The sequence below is a fragment of the Coturnix japonica genome, chromosome 4 (genome assembly GCF_001577835.2).
Source record: "Coturnix japonica isolate 7356 chromosome 4, Coturnix japonica 2.1, whole genome shotgun sequence".
Lineage (NCBI taxonomy): Eukaryota > Metazoa > Chordata > Aves > Galliformes > Phasianidae > Coturnix > Coturnix japonica.
Window position 1 is genome coordinate 51,665,742 of NC_029519.1, and position 17,848 is coordinate 51,683,589.

The 17,848-nt window shown below is 36.4% G+C and overlaps 1 long non-coding RNA gene across 1 annotated transcript; it reads left to right on the forward strand.

The window, feature by feature from the left end:
* Positions 1-5,681: 5,681 nt before the first annotated feature.
* LOC107313590 lies at positions 5,682-17,355 on the forward strand. The gene is made up of 3 exons (XR_001555072.2): positions 5,682-5,810; positions 11,278-11,385; positions 16,616-17,355. It is a non-coding gene; the product is annotated as an uncharacterized LOC107313590 (long non-coding RNA).
* The last annotated feature ends 493 nt before the right edge of the window (positions 17,356-17,848 follow it).

The window sequence follows — 17,848 nt, forward strand, 5'->3', positions numbered from 1 at the left end:
GACCCGTAGATGGGCAGAGATGCTGCAGAGTGGCACAAACACTATAATGTTGCTACTGTTTAACTTTCAGCAAATAACTTTAAGTAACACAAAGTGAGTGCTGTAGATCTATACTGAATGGGAAAGAAGAAAAGCATCTATCAATAAGTGGATATTTAAAAAAAAAAAAAAAAAAGTAAACAAATTAACCAGCACCAAAAAAGTATTTGTAAAATTCATAGAGAGTATCCATGTTTGTTTTAACTCACTGCTACAAAAGAAGAAGCAGGGAACAATAGTGAGGTCCAGCTGTTGTTTTTCTTGAAGATGTCCCAGCTCCCCATGCAAAGAAACTACACTTGAGATGAGCTGGCTGAGACAAATGTTCTGTCTACACTTTAAATGGCAGCTGGTTATTAAATGACTCCCAATAGGATGAACACTTGCTATTGACAATAAGGTAATATAAGGACCATGCAGAGCAATCAGGATGGGAATGTGAATGAAAAATCTTTAATCTGAAATTACAGCTGTCAGGGTTGTATTATAAAACATGAAAGTTGCAACTGCACTTAGAATTAATGTGTCCCAAAAGCCAAGTTTCTCATAAAGTGCATCTTGCAGATACATCTTTTATAAATAGACTACTGGTCTTCTATAAATCAGTCCGAACTGTAGCCTATACTAAGGAATTAAAAGGGTCATCTCATCTGGGGTTGGTATTTGTTGAACAGTATTTGGGAAAAATGAACATTGATTTACAAAGTCCAACAGACATGGGTGCTAGTATTACTTTCTAACGATATTTACTGACTTCAATGTGTCAGACAAATGACAATTCTTTTATTACAAGCCTCAGCATGTAAAAGCATCCTTTTCAGGATAAAAAAGCTTTTTAAAGAGTGACACTAGTTAAAAATCTCAGTTAACTGATTGCTGAAGCAACAAATATGATACTTTTTCCTTGCATATGGTTCAGATGCAAAGGGGTCAGACTAGGTAGGCCCAGCTTGATGGAACCATTTGAAGGCCAAGCACTACAAGGTAAAATTAGTTACCTATGCTATTGCACAGCTCCATAGCCCACAAGGGTCATTTCAGTTCATTTCCCATGAAGAGACAGAGCTGATTCTGTAGACTGACTATTTACATAAATTTTGTGACAGCTCATCTTGTGTTCAAAAGTCATATGTATGCATTTGGTGGCACCTCTGTACTGATAACTTAAATAAGACAATATTAAAATGTTCCTAAACTCAAAATGCTGCTTAGAAATTCTTGAATGATTTGTGAGCACACCTGAAACTTAATCTAAAAGCCAAGTTACCACCATTCAAATTCCACCTGCCTTCTTCCCTAACAAAAGCTCTGTCAAGATGCAATGAATCTGTGCTTTGCCCTGGAATTGCCAACAAGTGTGCCAAAACAACAATGTTAGCAGACACATAGCTAGGTTAAAAAATAATAAAAAAAAATAAAATAGAAGAGCATTTCAATGATGATGAACTGCAGATCTAAGATAAAAATAAATATCAGCTTTATAAAGCTGTATGATCAGCAACATGAACAATTCTGTGAAGGGATTACACCAACGAAATGAATCAGTTCTGCATATGCAAAATATTGTGCCCAAGTATGTACTAACGTACATAGTACAGAGTACTGTAGTACACAGAACTTCAGTACTTACACTAAAGCTTGTATTTTTTCTTCACAGTAAGACTACAGAGGATATTTTCCAGATTCATAATACATTATTTGTGTGTTTTCTGGTATAACTGGAAGTCTGAAAACTTTAGGACAGGGTTTAAAACATTCTGAAAAAGAGCCTTGAAGAAACAGACAGCAAAAGTTTCCAGAATTATGATTTTTGGAAGTTGATTTTGTTGTTAGACTTTAGATAGTTACAGTATTTTTCTCTTCAAATTTTCTAGTGTCTCTCAACTTTGTTAAACTTAGTATGTTTCAGCCTCGAAGTGTCTCAGACCATGATGTTGAATTCCCTCTAGGTATTAGCTGGAAAAGTATCTTAGCATCTGTGCTGAAGAAGCATATAATCATTTCCATTTGTCAAATATTTATTTGATAACTCTTCCCAAGAATTATCAAATAAAAGACTAACTCAGCCTAGAACATGTGGAACGTGTGGAACAACATCAATGAATGCAACTTCGAAGGAAGAAATTATATTTGATAAAGAAATTCAGTTGCCTTAAAAACACAAAAAACCTTTTCAGGGCTATGATAGAGATCAGGAAAGAGCAATAAAGATACTTTTCAAGAATTCCAACCAATCAAATAAAGACAGTTATCCAAATGAATAAATTAACCCACTCCTCCTACAAACAGGTAAAAACAATTACATGTAATTTCATTTTTCAGTCAGTCCTCTTTTAAAAGTGACTGAAGAAACCAACAAAGATACTAATTTGTTATCAGATCTCTGTATATGAATGTACTCAAAGATGGGCAGTCCTGATTATTTGTTTTACAGAGTAGAAAAAAAAAAAGAAAAAAATCCCACAATATTGAAGATAAAAAGAAGGCACACATGCATTTGAGTTTTGCTACCTAGCCCATTTATTTGTCTTATCTATCTGGGAGGTCTTGTCTTTTAAAGATTTTAAGCTCTTCAGAGTGGAGGCCATCATTAGCTTATATGTTTGCTCAGTGTCTAGCATAGGAGAGTAACACCGGTTGACAGCTCGAGGCCACAAATACAATTAGGATTTAAATAAAAGTTGGTTTGGGTTTAAACAAGCCTCATATGAAAGGGCTCTGCAGTTGTGATGCCTCTAGAACACAGGAAAGGAACTACAGAGTCTTTCATAGTAAAGATTCAGGGAAAAAAAAAAAAAAAAAAAAAAAGAAAAAAAAAAGAATTGTAACAGAAAGAGCTGTAAGACAGGTAAAACAAGCAAATAAACAAACTTGAAGCTCTTTGAATGAATACAGCCTTTTTCACCTAGCTTGTTTCCTTGGTTCACTAATATCGATGTATTCAGCATGGTCAGAAATTCATTGGTAACTACTTAATAAAAGGTAGTACTGCTGTCTTGTGAGGATACCCCAAAAATAAAGATATACAAAAATAATAAATGATCAAAACATCTAGGGTGTAGTGTTATGCATCTCCATTAAAGCAGAATGAATATCTCAGACTGTGGCAACCAGCCTCGCATCACATAAAGCCTGAGACACTCTGAATATTTCTTTGGGCTGTTAGGTCATGTTTCCAAGGCTTCATACTGTCACTCCTTTTAGATGATGATACAGCTTTCTTCTACCAACATTTTAAGCACTGGAATTATCTTCCAAGAAGTTTAAAGCACAAAAGTAGCGCATGGAACTGTAATTTGTAAATCTCTCAGCAGTAAGATATGTAACAGCACTTCCCATCAGGAGAAGTGAACCCACATGCATTTAAGATGTCAGGCAAACCTTACTAATTACCAAGGATACTTGAATATTCCTTATTACACTTGAAGCAAAACTGCTGAAAATTTGTTTGCTCTCTGTAACAACTGCTACCACATAGTTGAAATGTCAAAGTACTCCTTGTACCCCAGGCATAGCTTCTTTGGACACCATGTTTCCCACTCAAACAAATAGCCACATTTTTTTCTTATTAGGAAAATGCAGGCCAGAAGTCCCACAGTGGGAAATGTGCCAAACAAATAAATTACACAGCAAGTGCAAACAAGCTCTTCCCCATCTACACCTAAAGGCTGGGTATTATCTATTAGTGGTTGTTTCAGCCATTCTTTGTCTTCCAGAATTGAAAACGAATGAGAAAAGAAGCAGAAGGGAGTGCTGGCATCATACCACTCATTGAATGAAAATTTCAGATGGTTTCTTAAGGGAATTAGTTTGATAAAATTCCTCATTAACCAGGAGGCACATTCTCAAAATGAGATCAGGCTCTAAAAAACAGACTGTATGAATAAAACAGTATAGACTTGCTATGGTAAGTCTGTACCTCAAAGATAAACCTCCAGCCAGGGTAAACATTATTCCCCTGCTGTGTTCTTGACTTGTCTAGAAAAGTATGTCTATCTTTAAGTAATACTGCACAATTCTGGCAAGAAAACTTCCTAAAAGCATATGTTTTCATCTTTAAAGAGCATCTATTATTCTTCAAAGTAAGCTCTTTTGAAACAACTTTTGCAGTGTTTCCTTAGTCTGAGACTTATTAAGTCAAAAGATAAATCTTTAAGCACACACAAATCTGCAGCTCCTGAATCCAACCACTTGCTCCTAGCACCTTCCATTTTTTCCTTGATCAAAGTGCAACCAGAAACAAAAGCTGCAGCTGGCTCCAGCACCAAAGCTGGGGAATGGCATTGCCCAACATCTGCCGGCTCTGAAGTTGTTCAGACTTTTTTCTTTAAAAATTCAATTCCTAGGCTCCCAATCTCCTCACAAAAACATGCCACGAAAATAAACAGGCAACTGTTACTTTAGCAGGCCGTGAGCTTCCAAACAGCAAAAGCTTAGCTTTGGGGGTAAGAGGGTCTCTGTCTTCCCCACCTCTTCTCTCCCACTACTCAAAATGCACCTCCAGAAGCACATTCAGGGCAGGATAGGGAAGATGCCAGCCTGGTTTTACTTCAAATATTTCAAAAATCCCTCTCAGATAGATATTTTTAAATAAAGTTGTGCAGCTCTGGCACATCGACCATATTTTCCACGCTGGCATGTATTTCATCTGGAAAGAAATTGTTCTGGATATCTTTTTCCTAGTAAAGTATGCCAAAAATCTTAAATACATTCAATGTCATCTCACTGTGAACCAAGTTAATCCTGTGAAGTTATTGTTATTGTTTCAATTATATGAAACAAACTACTGTATGAGACTGAATTACCAAGAAAATCAATTACAATCTAATCAATAAAATCAAATTTGTATTACAATTCATACTTTAAACCATAAAACATTCTTGCATAAGCTTCATCTTAATTTCTAAAAAGGGTCGACACGGCATTTTGTCTTGCATTCGCAAGCTATCTTTTCCTATTAATTTGCTTTGAACAAACAAGTAAAAATGAAGAAAATATAAAGGAAGTTCTTGCTGCTCATGGTTCTCCAACATATCTCTGGCTGTGTGCACAAGCAGTTAAAACATGCAAATGCAGTTTGGAGGAAATTCGACATCTCTATTATAGATGAAAGGTAAACAAAAGCAGATGAAGGATTAGTGCAATTCCAAATTTAAGATATTGCTCTCAGTGACTTATAATAAAGTGGTGTTGCATACGGTGGCATGTTTTAGATGACATTTCAATTGTACAAGCAATTTGCATTCTATCTGACATTAAATAACGTTCTCGTTATTATGAATTCTGGCGGCATCCTCGTCTCTACAGCATAAAGATATGAACTACGAGGCACATCTTAATGAAGGGAGTAAGTTTTCCTGTCAATCTGAAATGTGAGACAAGGCTGTACCTGGGCTAAACCTCCAGTAACATTATTGTGAGTTGCCCACTTCTGACATAGTACAAATCTTCAGCTAAAGCATTCTTCTTATTAAATAAAGATCTATAACTGAACACATGTATCTGTAATATCACTACAATCCAAAGAAAATTAAAAGACAGATTATGTCCAGGATATTACATGCACCACCACAGAGCACTGCGAGAATCTGGTATGATCCTGTTGCTAAGATACCTGGCTAATGCCACGGAAACAAGCCCTCCGTACTAATCTAGCACAATCCATGCATGCTTCCACATATTTTGGCAGGGGAAAGTAGGAGTCCACTGACAATGGCTTGGGATATTGCTAGCCATCGCTCCTGAATTCATACATTTTTTATCACTGGCCGGTAAGCTTCAGCAATCTTAGCGAAATAAGAAATGTAACACTCTGTTAATGGCATTTGGGTGCTTTATGCCATTTAAAACAAGTAAGATTACTTTTTATCCTCCTGCATAGTCAATAAAAGTTGCTTAAAAAGGTAATTATTTAAGTGCTTTTGGTTGCAAAATTGTGGTGCTCCCAAAAATGACTGTCCTTAATCTTTGTGATTTGTACTGTAATATGCACATAAATGATGAACTGCATTTGCTGTCTCCATTGCCATCTTCAAGGAGAATGTAATGTAACAGTTTCCCTGGATGCATACTGAATAAGCAAGCGGAAGAATAAGGGGAATAATTTTAACACAAATAACTCAGAAGTCTGTGCTATTTAAAACTGCTTATCGGCTCTAAGCCCACTAGTATCTCTTTAGCCAATAGATTAAAAAAGGTCAGCATAAGAAAAAAAAAATTAAGGAAGGGGTGGAGGGGAAAGTGGAAAAGAACAGAGAAACCAAGAAATGGAACACTCATTCTATGATGCATGTAAAAATCCTACATGGAAGGAAACTGCTTCCCCAAACAGCCAGACTAGACTGCAGGCTTTTGGCCAAGCAATATAAGCGTAACAGCAATCATTTTTAAATGTGAAAGACTTTTGTCTTTGCTGATAAAGAAGTGCACTAATAAAATATTCCTACTGTAAATTCACCAAGAATAATAATAATAAAAAGAATGTAAATTCACTGCCCGTCTTTTCTGCAACATGATCTCTCCCAAGCATCAGTGACAGTAGCTCTGCTGAGCTCAAGTTATGATAACAGTAACTTTTGCAGATGTTCAAAACTGTCAAATATTATTCACTAAAATGTCAGAAGATGTGATAAAAAATAAAAACAAAAGAATTCCTCTGCAGTAATCAGTTGAAGTCAGAAAGGCAGAGGTCATGAATTAATCTCTAACTATAAAACAGTGAGTTGTAGAGGAATAATGGAAATATTATACGAAAGAAAGCAAGCAATTGTGCATGTGTATGTATGCCCTCACATACATGAATAAGTGAAAGATACATTTATTTCCACATTACATTTTCTTCCAATTCATTCACAGTGCAGATCAAATGCATTTTTGTTAGAGGAATGTATGCATCACAGATGCAGAGGCCTAGAAATTATTATTTTTATTCACTTTTGTTTTCCACTCCATGGACTTTCAAGGTCATTTTCTGAGACTTCTCTCACAAGGGGCCCTATGGACACCCAACATCATTTACAGGGTTATGACAGCTGCTTTCCATACTGTACTCCTTATTCTTGTTGAAAACCTACCTAACTTTCATCAATACAGGCCATACAAAACGCAAAAGCCAACATATGAAGATGCATCTTTATATCTTTGGAAGTCCCCAGGGACTTTATTGTAGTAAAACTATTTCTGAATAACTACCTTAGGGCAGCATACAAGGGTAACTGTATTATAAAACAGGAGATTGTTCATGACAATGAAGAAATAAATCAATAACAGGTGCAGGTATCTCAGAAACTGTTACTTCAACATAAATTGTCCCTGTAAGAAGGACAGAAAAATGTTTTTACAAACCTTTTACTTTTTTCAATTCTCACTGGAATCCAAGTCAGAAGAGAAAATGGCTGTTTGCTTAGAATAAAGTGTCTGAGCTATCTATGTGAACCTGACTGTAATGGCAAAGGATGGTGCAGATCAATATCCATCTTCTTCATTCCTGAAGTAATAACTTTCAATAGGAAAATCTATTTACTTTTACTTACCTTTATTTTATTTCATTTTGCTTTAAAGAAGTCCATTCCAGAGGGAGGGTTTAGATTGCAAACACCAGTTAACAAACTGATGATTTAACTAAGGACTATAGGCCAGTAGGCATGTTACCATTCGCTGTCGCCATTGGTTAACATTAAGGAGAAACACATCTACTTGGAAAATTTATTTATTATATAAACAATGAGTACTACAAGACATTTAGTGCATACAACTCCCAACATATAGCACACACCAGAAAGGTCAATCAGAACCAAAGGGTAATTTGTCTAATCCTTACTTAGCATGTGCCCAGAGCTGGCCCAGGTTCTTCCCTACAGCAACCAGTGTTCCCAGAGCCACAGACACCTGCACAGCCTCCTACCAGGGTTGCTGACTGCCAAAGGTATTCATGGCACCATGCAACAGTTTGCCACAGGCAACTGACAGACATGAAACAGATTTTTGCCATTAAATCACAAGGGTTGATCCCATCATATTCTTAGATCCACATATTTTCAAAAAAAAAAAAAAAAAAAAGCAAATGAAACAAGAGGGGAAGGAGAGTAAAACAAACATGAATATTATCCACTTGCATGTATCCACTTTAAAGAAATTTGCATTCACAAGAGAAATTGCATGGTTAATATGACCACTAATGTTATATACTTCCCATCTATCAAAAGAGTACATTTATTTTGTTTTCTCTTTATCCAACTGGCTTTCAGAAGTAATACAAAACTTCATAAAAGCACTTATAGTATCATCTAATATTTTCTATTAGAGGGTTTTATTTTAATTATGCACTAAAACTGTGAATCAGACAGCGTAACACCTTCGCAATAATCACTGTTTTCAAGTCATATTAGCTAGACTGCAGTGAAAAGCTTACTCATTTAGAATTCAGTGGAAAAGCTGAAGCTCATTAGAAATTAAATGTATTAAAGTACAACTGTGTTTTCTGCAGTCACCAGTTTTCCCTCCCTGCTGCAATCGCCTACAATAAAATTAAAACTAGACTACAATTTTCCCCTCTCTTAATATTTACATGTAACCATCTGCTTTTCCATAATACACATTTTCATGACTTTGGTAGCAACAGCATCCCTCACTATTCACAGCCGTGTCAATATTGAAGCCCAAATAAAAGAGACTACAAGAGAGAATAGAAAGACAACACTTTATTCACACTGCGAATTTTATTAATAATAATTGCTAATTAATCTTAACTGAAGCAGCAGTGTAAAACCTCATGTCTGAATTCCAGGTTCTTACATAAATCTCAGAGCACTCAGAGTGTGTATTTGTAACTAAGAAAGAGATCACCAGCATTAAAACCCTGCTTATATCAACTGCAAGATGGGAAATAAATTAGAGACTCTACCCTCTTTAGAATCTGAGGGGAAACATATACTAATATAAATGTAACCTGATAATACAATTAATTTCAAAGTAAAATTTGGAGAATACTAAGGATAAGTAAGATTTCATTGTCATTAATGTCTGCATATTTATTGGAAAGCAGGTTGCGTGAGTGTGTGTGTGATGAATAAATGAACCCTTAATTCTACAATTTTCTCTGCAGGTTATACACAAAGGATCTTCATTTCTATGTTTTTATTCTCGCCATTATTGGGATAACAAAAAAAAAAAAAAAACAAAAACAAAAAAAAAAAACCACATAGTGAAGTATCACTGCATGTATCAGTAGAACACAAAAGACAACTATTGAAGCTAAACAGAAGCCCAATAAATCTAAAGAAAAGCCATTGACAATTTTATAAAAAATAAAAAATAGTTTCAGTTGTTAAAAGGCACCCAGGGATTAGAAAAAATGTTCAGGGTCTTAAAGGTTTTAGAAGGTTGCTGGTTTTGGGTCCTGACAGTAATTTTTATTCATTGGTTTTTACCTGCAACAAATTTTGTTACGAAATTTCATCCACCAGTTTATTTCTCTTAATATTGAACTGAAACTTGGAATAATTGAAACAAGGTAGAAGCATCAGGAATTAATTAGGTGATTGCAGGAAAATCACAATATGTGATCAATATTTCTAATCTTAAGTAGCACAGGCAAAGGATGAGAGTTGCTATACAGAGGAGGCTGTGTTACAGTAAAACACAGATAAAATACCTAATAGGGTAAGCAGTAAGTTAGGAGCTTTAGACATAATTATGCTATATATAATTTAAAGCTCAACTTCAAAGCAAGTAAGTGCTATTAATTATCCTCTACCCAACACAGCTCTTAAAATGTCAAATTAAAAAAGACTATTGGTAATTATATAAGTTATGGCAAACTAGCTCCCTTCATCAGTGACAGGAGACAGCATGAAAAAAAAAAAAAAAAGCAAGCAAGATCTACCTTTCCTCTCTGATATTTACAGCTACTCGCTCTTCATGCAGATCAAGAAAGCAATCACGTATGCTCTGAATTTCCTCAGTCCTCCTTCAGGGACTGATCCTGTGAGTAATCCCTCTCATGAGCAACAGCTGCTGTATCAAGCTGGTATTTGGGAGATCACCCAGCTCTGATGACCCGACCCCTTGCCACTGTGGCACATGCATGGGTGGCAGAGCACTCACAAAGAAGGGCCCCCATTTCTGCCACCAGCACCCAGGGCAGGGAATGAACTCATTCTTCTGCCTCAGTTTCTTAACCTTTTAACTTGGGAGGTGTTCACTGTAACTCCCTTGGTCCTGCTGCTGGAAAGCAGTGCTGCTCCCAGTGGCCCCACGTAAAGGGTTAAGTATTACAGGCAAATATGAAGCTTAGGTTAACATGCACATAAAGATTTATTTCCATAACTATTTGTCTAATTTGGAAATACTTGCACATAATTAAGTTTCAAAGGGCAGAGGAAAGAAAATAAAAAGCTTGAAACTGTGTGTTTAACTTATGCAGTGCCTTCTCTGAGTCCCGTGTTCATATTTGAATTGTTTACAAAGTGAAAAGGGGCTCTCAATCCCTGACTGTATGTGTGTTTATACACACAAAACTAGCACAGTGCTTATAACCTCAAGTTGTGGGGAAGACATTGCCATGACAGAGGAAATTATGTACTGGGTGTGGAAGATAGTGTGTATTTCAGGCAGGTATTGCAATCTTCCTCCTGGCTCTTAGCCATTGCTCACTCATAACCTCTATAATTCACCAAAATTATATATTAAAAGCACATAATGAATGCTGAGTTTTTTGAGTTGAGTTGCAGAGTTAATAGATGGTTGTCATCACACCAGATTACTGGTATGGAGTAATTACATTAAAGAGCAAGCAGATCCTTATCTGAGAATCAATCTTTTCAGATGAGTTTTCTGCAAAAAGCCAAGATGTACAGTAAGTTACGGATATCCTCCCAATTCAGATCAATTGGGTCTTTCAGGCATTAGTATTCCAGGAGGTACTACTTCTTGAAGAATACTATCCTGGGAAATAAGATCATTTGATGTAACTTTTGTTTGATTTCAAGGGGAGCCCCTTACCTAAATATCTTCAAGAAGCCGGCCCTTAGGCATTTTTGAAATTGAGAATTAGACGTTCCAGTGTTGGATTAGTGCCTAAATACCTTTAAAAGTGTGGGCTTTGGAAAATCCCTCTGGGTGCCTATAAGCACCTGTAGGCATCTGGATACCTTTAAAGATGGTCCCAAATACTGCTTTAAAAGCTCATCCACTGCAAGAGGGGCTTACACCCTTTTCCTTCTTTCCACTTTCCCACAGGTAACTTCTTTCCACTTCAGTGGCTATTGTAGGTGTTTGGCTGAGCACAGAGATAAGTCCTCGCATGTGCACAACCAGATGGGAAGCTGACTCCACAGCACGTTAGAGGTGAGCAGTGGTTTTCAGGCAATGCAGGCTGCATGGGCAAATGGGTACGGGGCAGCACAGAGGTTGTTGGTCTCTGGCCTTTAATAACAGCAGGTAAAGTAGAAGTAGAGAATAAAGCATCTCTGAAAAATCACAGATAGTCCCAAGAGTTCTCTGCCATGGCACAGCTCAGGTGTTGACCTTACAAGGGAGGTTTCCTGTATGGCACAACTCCAACAAAAGACATTCTCTTCAATGACCCTTCTACAGGATAACTAGGGATACAAAGTCACATAGCTCTTCTAGGTGAAATAAGAAGCAATCAGGGAACAGCACCAAAGCAGTTTTCTTAGCAACCTCATAACATAACTAACCTATCACAAGAGTTGTGAAGAGCTGCAAACAAAACCTAACCAGCAGTCTCTGATGATCTAGTAAAGATCTCATAGAAGACATGCAAATTCAGAAAGCAAGATCTGGCCTTGAGTACAGGGCAATCCACAGCCTTTCTTGTACGATCTCTGTTTATGATGTGTTTCCTAGTAATACAGAGAAGCACGCACAATTCAGCCAAAGACTGAAGCTTCATCCATCCCTAAAAGTGAATACATTTTATCAGTATCTTTACACTAGTTAAGCTCTGGTTACTGTTTCTATTACAGACGTCAACAGATAGCAAAGAAAACATGAGGATTTTAGTGCCCAGGTCATAGAAATAACCAAGTGACCACAACTGTCTTCTGCTATCAGATCTGGCACACCTGAAAACAGAGGCTGGATGTATCAACACATTAGCCTGCATTAGGTATATTTTCAAAATCCCCTGTAGTTCCAGTATGAAGCCTTTAGACTTCTTAATGTTGCTTTCAGCATTTGTTACACGCTTTTAGGTGACATCTGCTGAAAATTTTGGAAGAACAATGAGTTCAGCAAGTGATGAAGAGAAAATGAACAGTACAAGAGATGTTACATTACCCTTCCCTTCTTACATGTTGTCAGACACAGCACTTCATTCAAAGGGGTTTCACACATGCATTTTTAATCAGGATTATATTTCACACACATCTATCATCGCTCACAAGTGCAGCAAACTATTCCCCCTTGAAAACGTATCAGCTCTCTGTGTTTGCTGTCAACTGTTTTTTTCTTTGTACAAATCTGCTGTTTGGTGACCCACAGGACTATTTTTGATGTATTTTAAACAAAGCAAAAGAACTGTTTGGGAACAACACTGAAAAGGGCTGTGCAACTCCTTCAGTACAGCACCTTTTTTTTTTTTCTTACTGAGATTATCTTTACTACCATGCAGCTAGTATTAATAACTGACCTTAAATTATACACTCTAAATAAAAATGTGATTGGTTATCCTGACTGTAAGCAAGAACTCCTATGAAAGCTGCACCGTTTTATTAAGCCTACCAATTTTGTACTATACATTCTTGCTCACTCCCATAACTATTTCCCCCACGGAATAGACAAGATGCAATAGGCTTGCTCTCTTGTACTAGGAAACACACAAGGAATCCCAAGGTCCCTAATGCCCATGAACCCTAACCCAGTGGGGAGCAAAAACATAAACACATGCAAACGCACAAATCCTTTCTTCTCTGTTTAAGATGGTGAGAGTTTACCTGAACCTTTTATGCAAATATGCTTGTCCATGACAGAAATCCCTAAATTTCCAGTAATTCAATCAGGACTTGAAGAACAGCAAATTACTGTAGCATTTACATTTGAGGTTTTCCAGAGCTTGTTCCCTGTACAGAAATTCTGACAGTCACTGGTAATAGCCCAAAGTAATAAGCATCTGGTACTGGGAACTGCTTCATATTCAGACTTGTGCAGACTAGTGTACTTATTAGTACTTCAAAATCTCCATGGCTAATCCCTGCTACAGAAAATGTTTTGTTTTGGTTTGTTTGTTTTTTTTAAAAAAAAAGAAAACGGCAAAGATGACAATACAAAATCAAAATAAAAGCTACTCTCGCTATTGCTTACTGTCCATTCAGTAGGGGGATAAGGTTAAAACAATAATCTCAAATTCCTTATGAAAAAAGGAGTATAGTAAGCATAGAATTGATGGAGTTCTTCAGAAATTAAATGGGATTTTGTAGAAATTATCCAAAATATAGATAGATAGATAGATAGATAGATAGATAGATAGATAGATAGATAGATAGACAGACAGATAGATGTAGCATTTACTGCATAATCATATACTTTCTAAATGCTCCCCACCTCACAACTATCACATGGCATGCAGCAAGGGCTTGGGATTTTTTTCCTAAAAGATGATCCTCAAATCCCACAAAATACAATAACTTTTCAAGGAAATCTCACCTGGGAAGAATACAGTTCATCATATAAAATGAAACTATCAAGTTTTTTCTTTTTACTTCCTTAAAATATTTTCTCCCTTTACCAAGACAACATTTTAAGAAAAAGAGGTTGTTTAATTTCTTAAATAGTTTCCTTTGTTTACTTGCTATCCTTCTTATTGATGAACCGCAATAACATCCTGTAAAAGATGCTTTATGCATTAAAATGCTGCACTACCAGAGCCCCGCATACTTCAGATTAATAAAACTTGTATCTTAAAATAGATGCAACCTAGAGAGGATGTTATGGAAGCCTTTCAACAAAAACATCACTTCACCACATAAAAATGTGCTACAGCAAAGCGCTTTTAAGAAACTCCCTCAGCTGGGAACTACTGTATATCGACATATGCCCTGAAAAATACATACCAACACCAATTGCACGGGGGCACTGTTCACATGAAGTAACTATATCTATATGTTGTCAAGCAACTGGTCATAAAAGCACTGAATAAAAAGGCATTTGAAATATGAGATGACTGAAAATACCACAGCTGATTTTTTTATATTCTCTGACAGTTAAGAACAAAAAGACTTTCAGACAACAAATTCTCTACATCAGACTCTACATCACGGTATTTGACTTCCAAAATGTAATGTAAAGTATTGCCAAATATCTGACAGAACAACAATATGCACTGTAAAATGAACACTTTTTAACAGCGTAAGAAGGAGAGAACTTCTTGTTCAAGTAGAATCACAGGATTTTTAATTACACTGTACCTTATCATCAAATTAATCACAACATTCTTATGAAACTCTCTGGTATTATATACTGATGGCAGAAGAAAGCAGTAATAATATTTTTCTAGCATTATCTCTCTGTTTCCAATAAGTGAAAGAAGTAACATCAAAATGGCAGTATTCTGTGTACTGAATGTTAAGGAAAGACAGCTTTTTCTTTGTACTCTCACGTTTAACACCTAGATTAAAATCTCTTTATGGCTTCCTTAAATTCTATCATATTTAACATCAGTACTTGTAAGCTACTCTCCAAATTTTCTTCTTCAGTGATTTAAATCTCCATTTAGACAAGTTCAGTCTGGATTGCCTTTCCATAAGTTCTAAATCCAGACAGGTAAGGTTCTCATTCTCAGTAGTGATTGAACAGGGGGAACATAAGTTTTTTAAGGCAGACACCCAAGTCATCAGCCTCAGACAATGGGTAGGAGGAACCCCTGTGGCTCCAGGGACACAGGAAGCCCCCAGAAGAGGGCTGATGTGTTGTATCTCACACCAGCTTGGCCAGCACAAGTCTCATGGTTGTAAGCAACAGCTCAGGCAAGGACAGAATGAGGAGGAAAGATTTGGAAGGATATGGGAGAAAAGAACCTGGATTTCCTTATCAGAAATGGTGATGAGAAGGCAGTTGAAAATTGACAGTGCTTATTTAGGCTCTTTTAACCCTTGGAGGAAATTGCTTATCTAGATTTTCACTGCTCAACAGCAGAATTCACAACTGATCTCATATTTAAGATAAAGTTCTTCCTAGGAAAGCTACAGCTGGAAGGAAATGTGGAGAACAATATTATTTCATCAGAAATGTATCTCCTTTCCAACTCTAGTGGTGCTTTCCACTGGCCTTCTCAAACAGGAGCTCAAAATATTTTAAATACAGGGGAGGGAGGAAGAAGGAATAATTTTCACCTGGTACAGACTGTACACTGGTCCACATCCTGCAACAGGTCAATTGAGGGATGCAAAATTCAGGAGAAATAGAAAACAAATTGATAAGATAGACAACAATAAGTCTTTGACCAAATGTTATCAGAAATGACAGATGTTCAAAATACAATAGGAGCTTATTATAAAATGTTATTCATAAATGGATATTGTTATGCAATATTAATTTTAAAAGTTTCATATTTCACATGGAGGTGCTGCTTTCTGAAGAGTAAGGAAAATGAAACAGATTCTGGAAGATAACAGGCAGGAAGATGATTGTTCAACACCGTAATTAATTAACTATGAATAAATAACTTGGTGCTGTTCACGGAGGTTTTGGTAAAGAGGCAGTCAGCAGGGACAGGAAGAACCACTGAGAATCAAGGAAAGCAGTAAGCAAGGTAACAGCTTGGAGTTGTTGCAACTGCTTGGTGCTGTCCAATTTATTTGGATTTCTTCTGTCTTCAACTAGGAGGAGTGAATATGACTTAGAAAAGGCTTTTTTAAAGGTAGACTGATTTGATTTGAGGTATTGATCTAAATCAGAAATACCAACTAAACTCATCTGACAACAACTGAGCAATGGACGAGAAATGCGGATGTAAGTGTTAGCATTTTGCTTTCTTCCCTCTAACAGTTTCCTTTTGACCCTATATCTCACAGCTTTGAGTTTACAGTAATGGTAGAGTGCTTTGTCAGTGTAGAAAATAACGAATCCAAATGCCTGTTGAGACTATAAGAAAGATTTATCCTGCTGAAGAAAATGAAAATTCTGTTATGGATAAAATGTGGAGCCAGGTTTTCCCTCTGTTTTCTCAGAAAGCATGGGAATCTCTCTAAGACTATACTTTTTGTTCGCCTAAGCTACAGCTCAAGCCCTCTCTCTCCATATAAGGCTGTCACAGGAGTTTTCCTCAAGTTTCCCTTGAGAAAGGATGTTCCCTAAGAAGAAGGGGTGAAAATACCCAGCAATCCTCAGTGAACTGAACTGATAAAAAGGAAAGGAGTGACTGTCAGAATTTCTGTAGCATCTTTATGATTGTTGCACAATCAGTCCAGAGCCATATCTCCTGAACATAGAAAGAACAAGTAAACAACAAGCAAACAAATAACAGCCTCTATGCCAACCACTTAATTTGTCATACAGACTAGTTGCTTAAGAAAAACTGTAAAGCTTGCTAAAAATACTGCATTATTTTTCATCGCAGTTGTATTCGTGCACTTGAGAGAGACCATGAGTTCTGTATCTGGAGCTGTTAGCTCTCCAGGGCTGAAATGCTGATCTCCACTAGGAACAAAACATGAAAACTGAGAAGAAAGGAAGAAAAAGCAGGAAAAGAGGAGACATTGTTGTAACTATTATATTTTTAAGCCATTAAAATTAAAAATGGAGGGCTATAACAACATTGAGATTCCTGAAGAGAAGACATGGAGATTTCAAAAATGCTCCATTTCTTGGTTAGGAAACAAAATCTTAAGCTCTGCAGCATTTTGGAAAATAAAGATGGTTATGTGATTAAAATTTATTACACACAAAGGAGCAAGTGAAGGCTCCTGAGCATAGTCATTACCTCAACTATTAAGCAATTCAGTCTTTATCCTGCTGGACATTTTACTGAAGAATTTCTTACAGTATTTTTTTGAGGGGGAAAAGAGGTAAATAACACTCCTCTATATTCAGTGAGTTTTCACAGAGAACTTTAACATTGCATATTATCTGCTGCCACCAAGATATTATCCTGCTTTACTCAGATCCGTGTTATATGAATTTTATCTCCTCTGCTGAGAGCATAAAATTACCTTTGGACTTTGTTTCACAGATGGACGAACACAGAACCAACCCTTGTACAATGTTCTTAGCGCATTCCCAGTTAGCCTAAATCTACTACTCAAATATTACTTTTAAAAAAATACCAGCAAAAACAAACAAACAAATAAACAAATAATACAGCCAAATCATTCTCTTTACTAATGGTAAAAATTTCTTATAAAATCATTCTGATTGAGGAAATAATATCTCCAGATATCAAACAGAAATTTTAGGGAAGGGAAAAATGTGCTGCATATACTGTTGAATCAAATGAGAACACTTCTATAAAGATTAATTCAGCAGGAATTCATTCTGTGTATTGCTTTGTTCTATGCTGAATGTAAGAATGAAATACAATCATGTAATACAAATGATTAATTAAAGTCAAGAGAGTAATGTGGTGCCCAAACATAATCATATTACTCATGGACACATCTCAACAGGCTTGCATGTTGAGTTTTGAGAAGAAATGCCAAGACAGCAAGTGATTAACAGAACACTTCTGAACTTTCACTGTAAAAACAGGGCTGGTTTCTTTCATTACAGAAGATTATAAGATTTTGTGATACCATTTTGATCAGGAATACCAAATGAATATTTGTAGCCTTGCTTGTCATAATCATACCTTGCT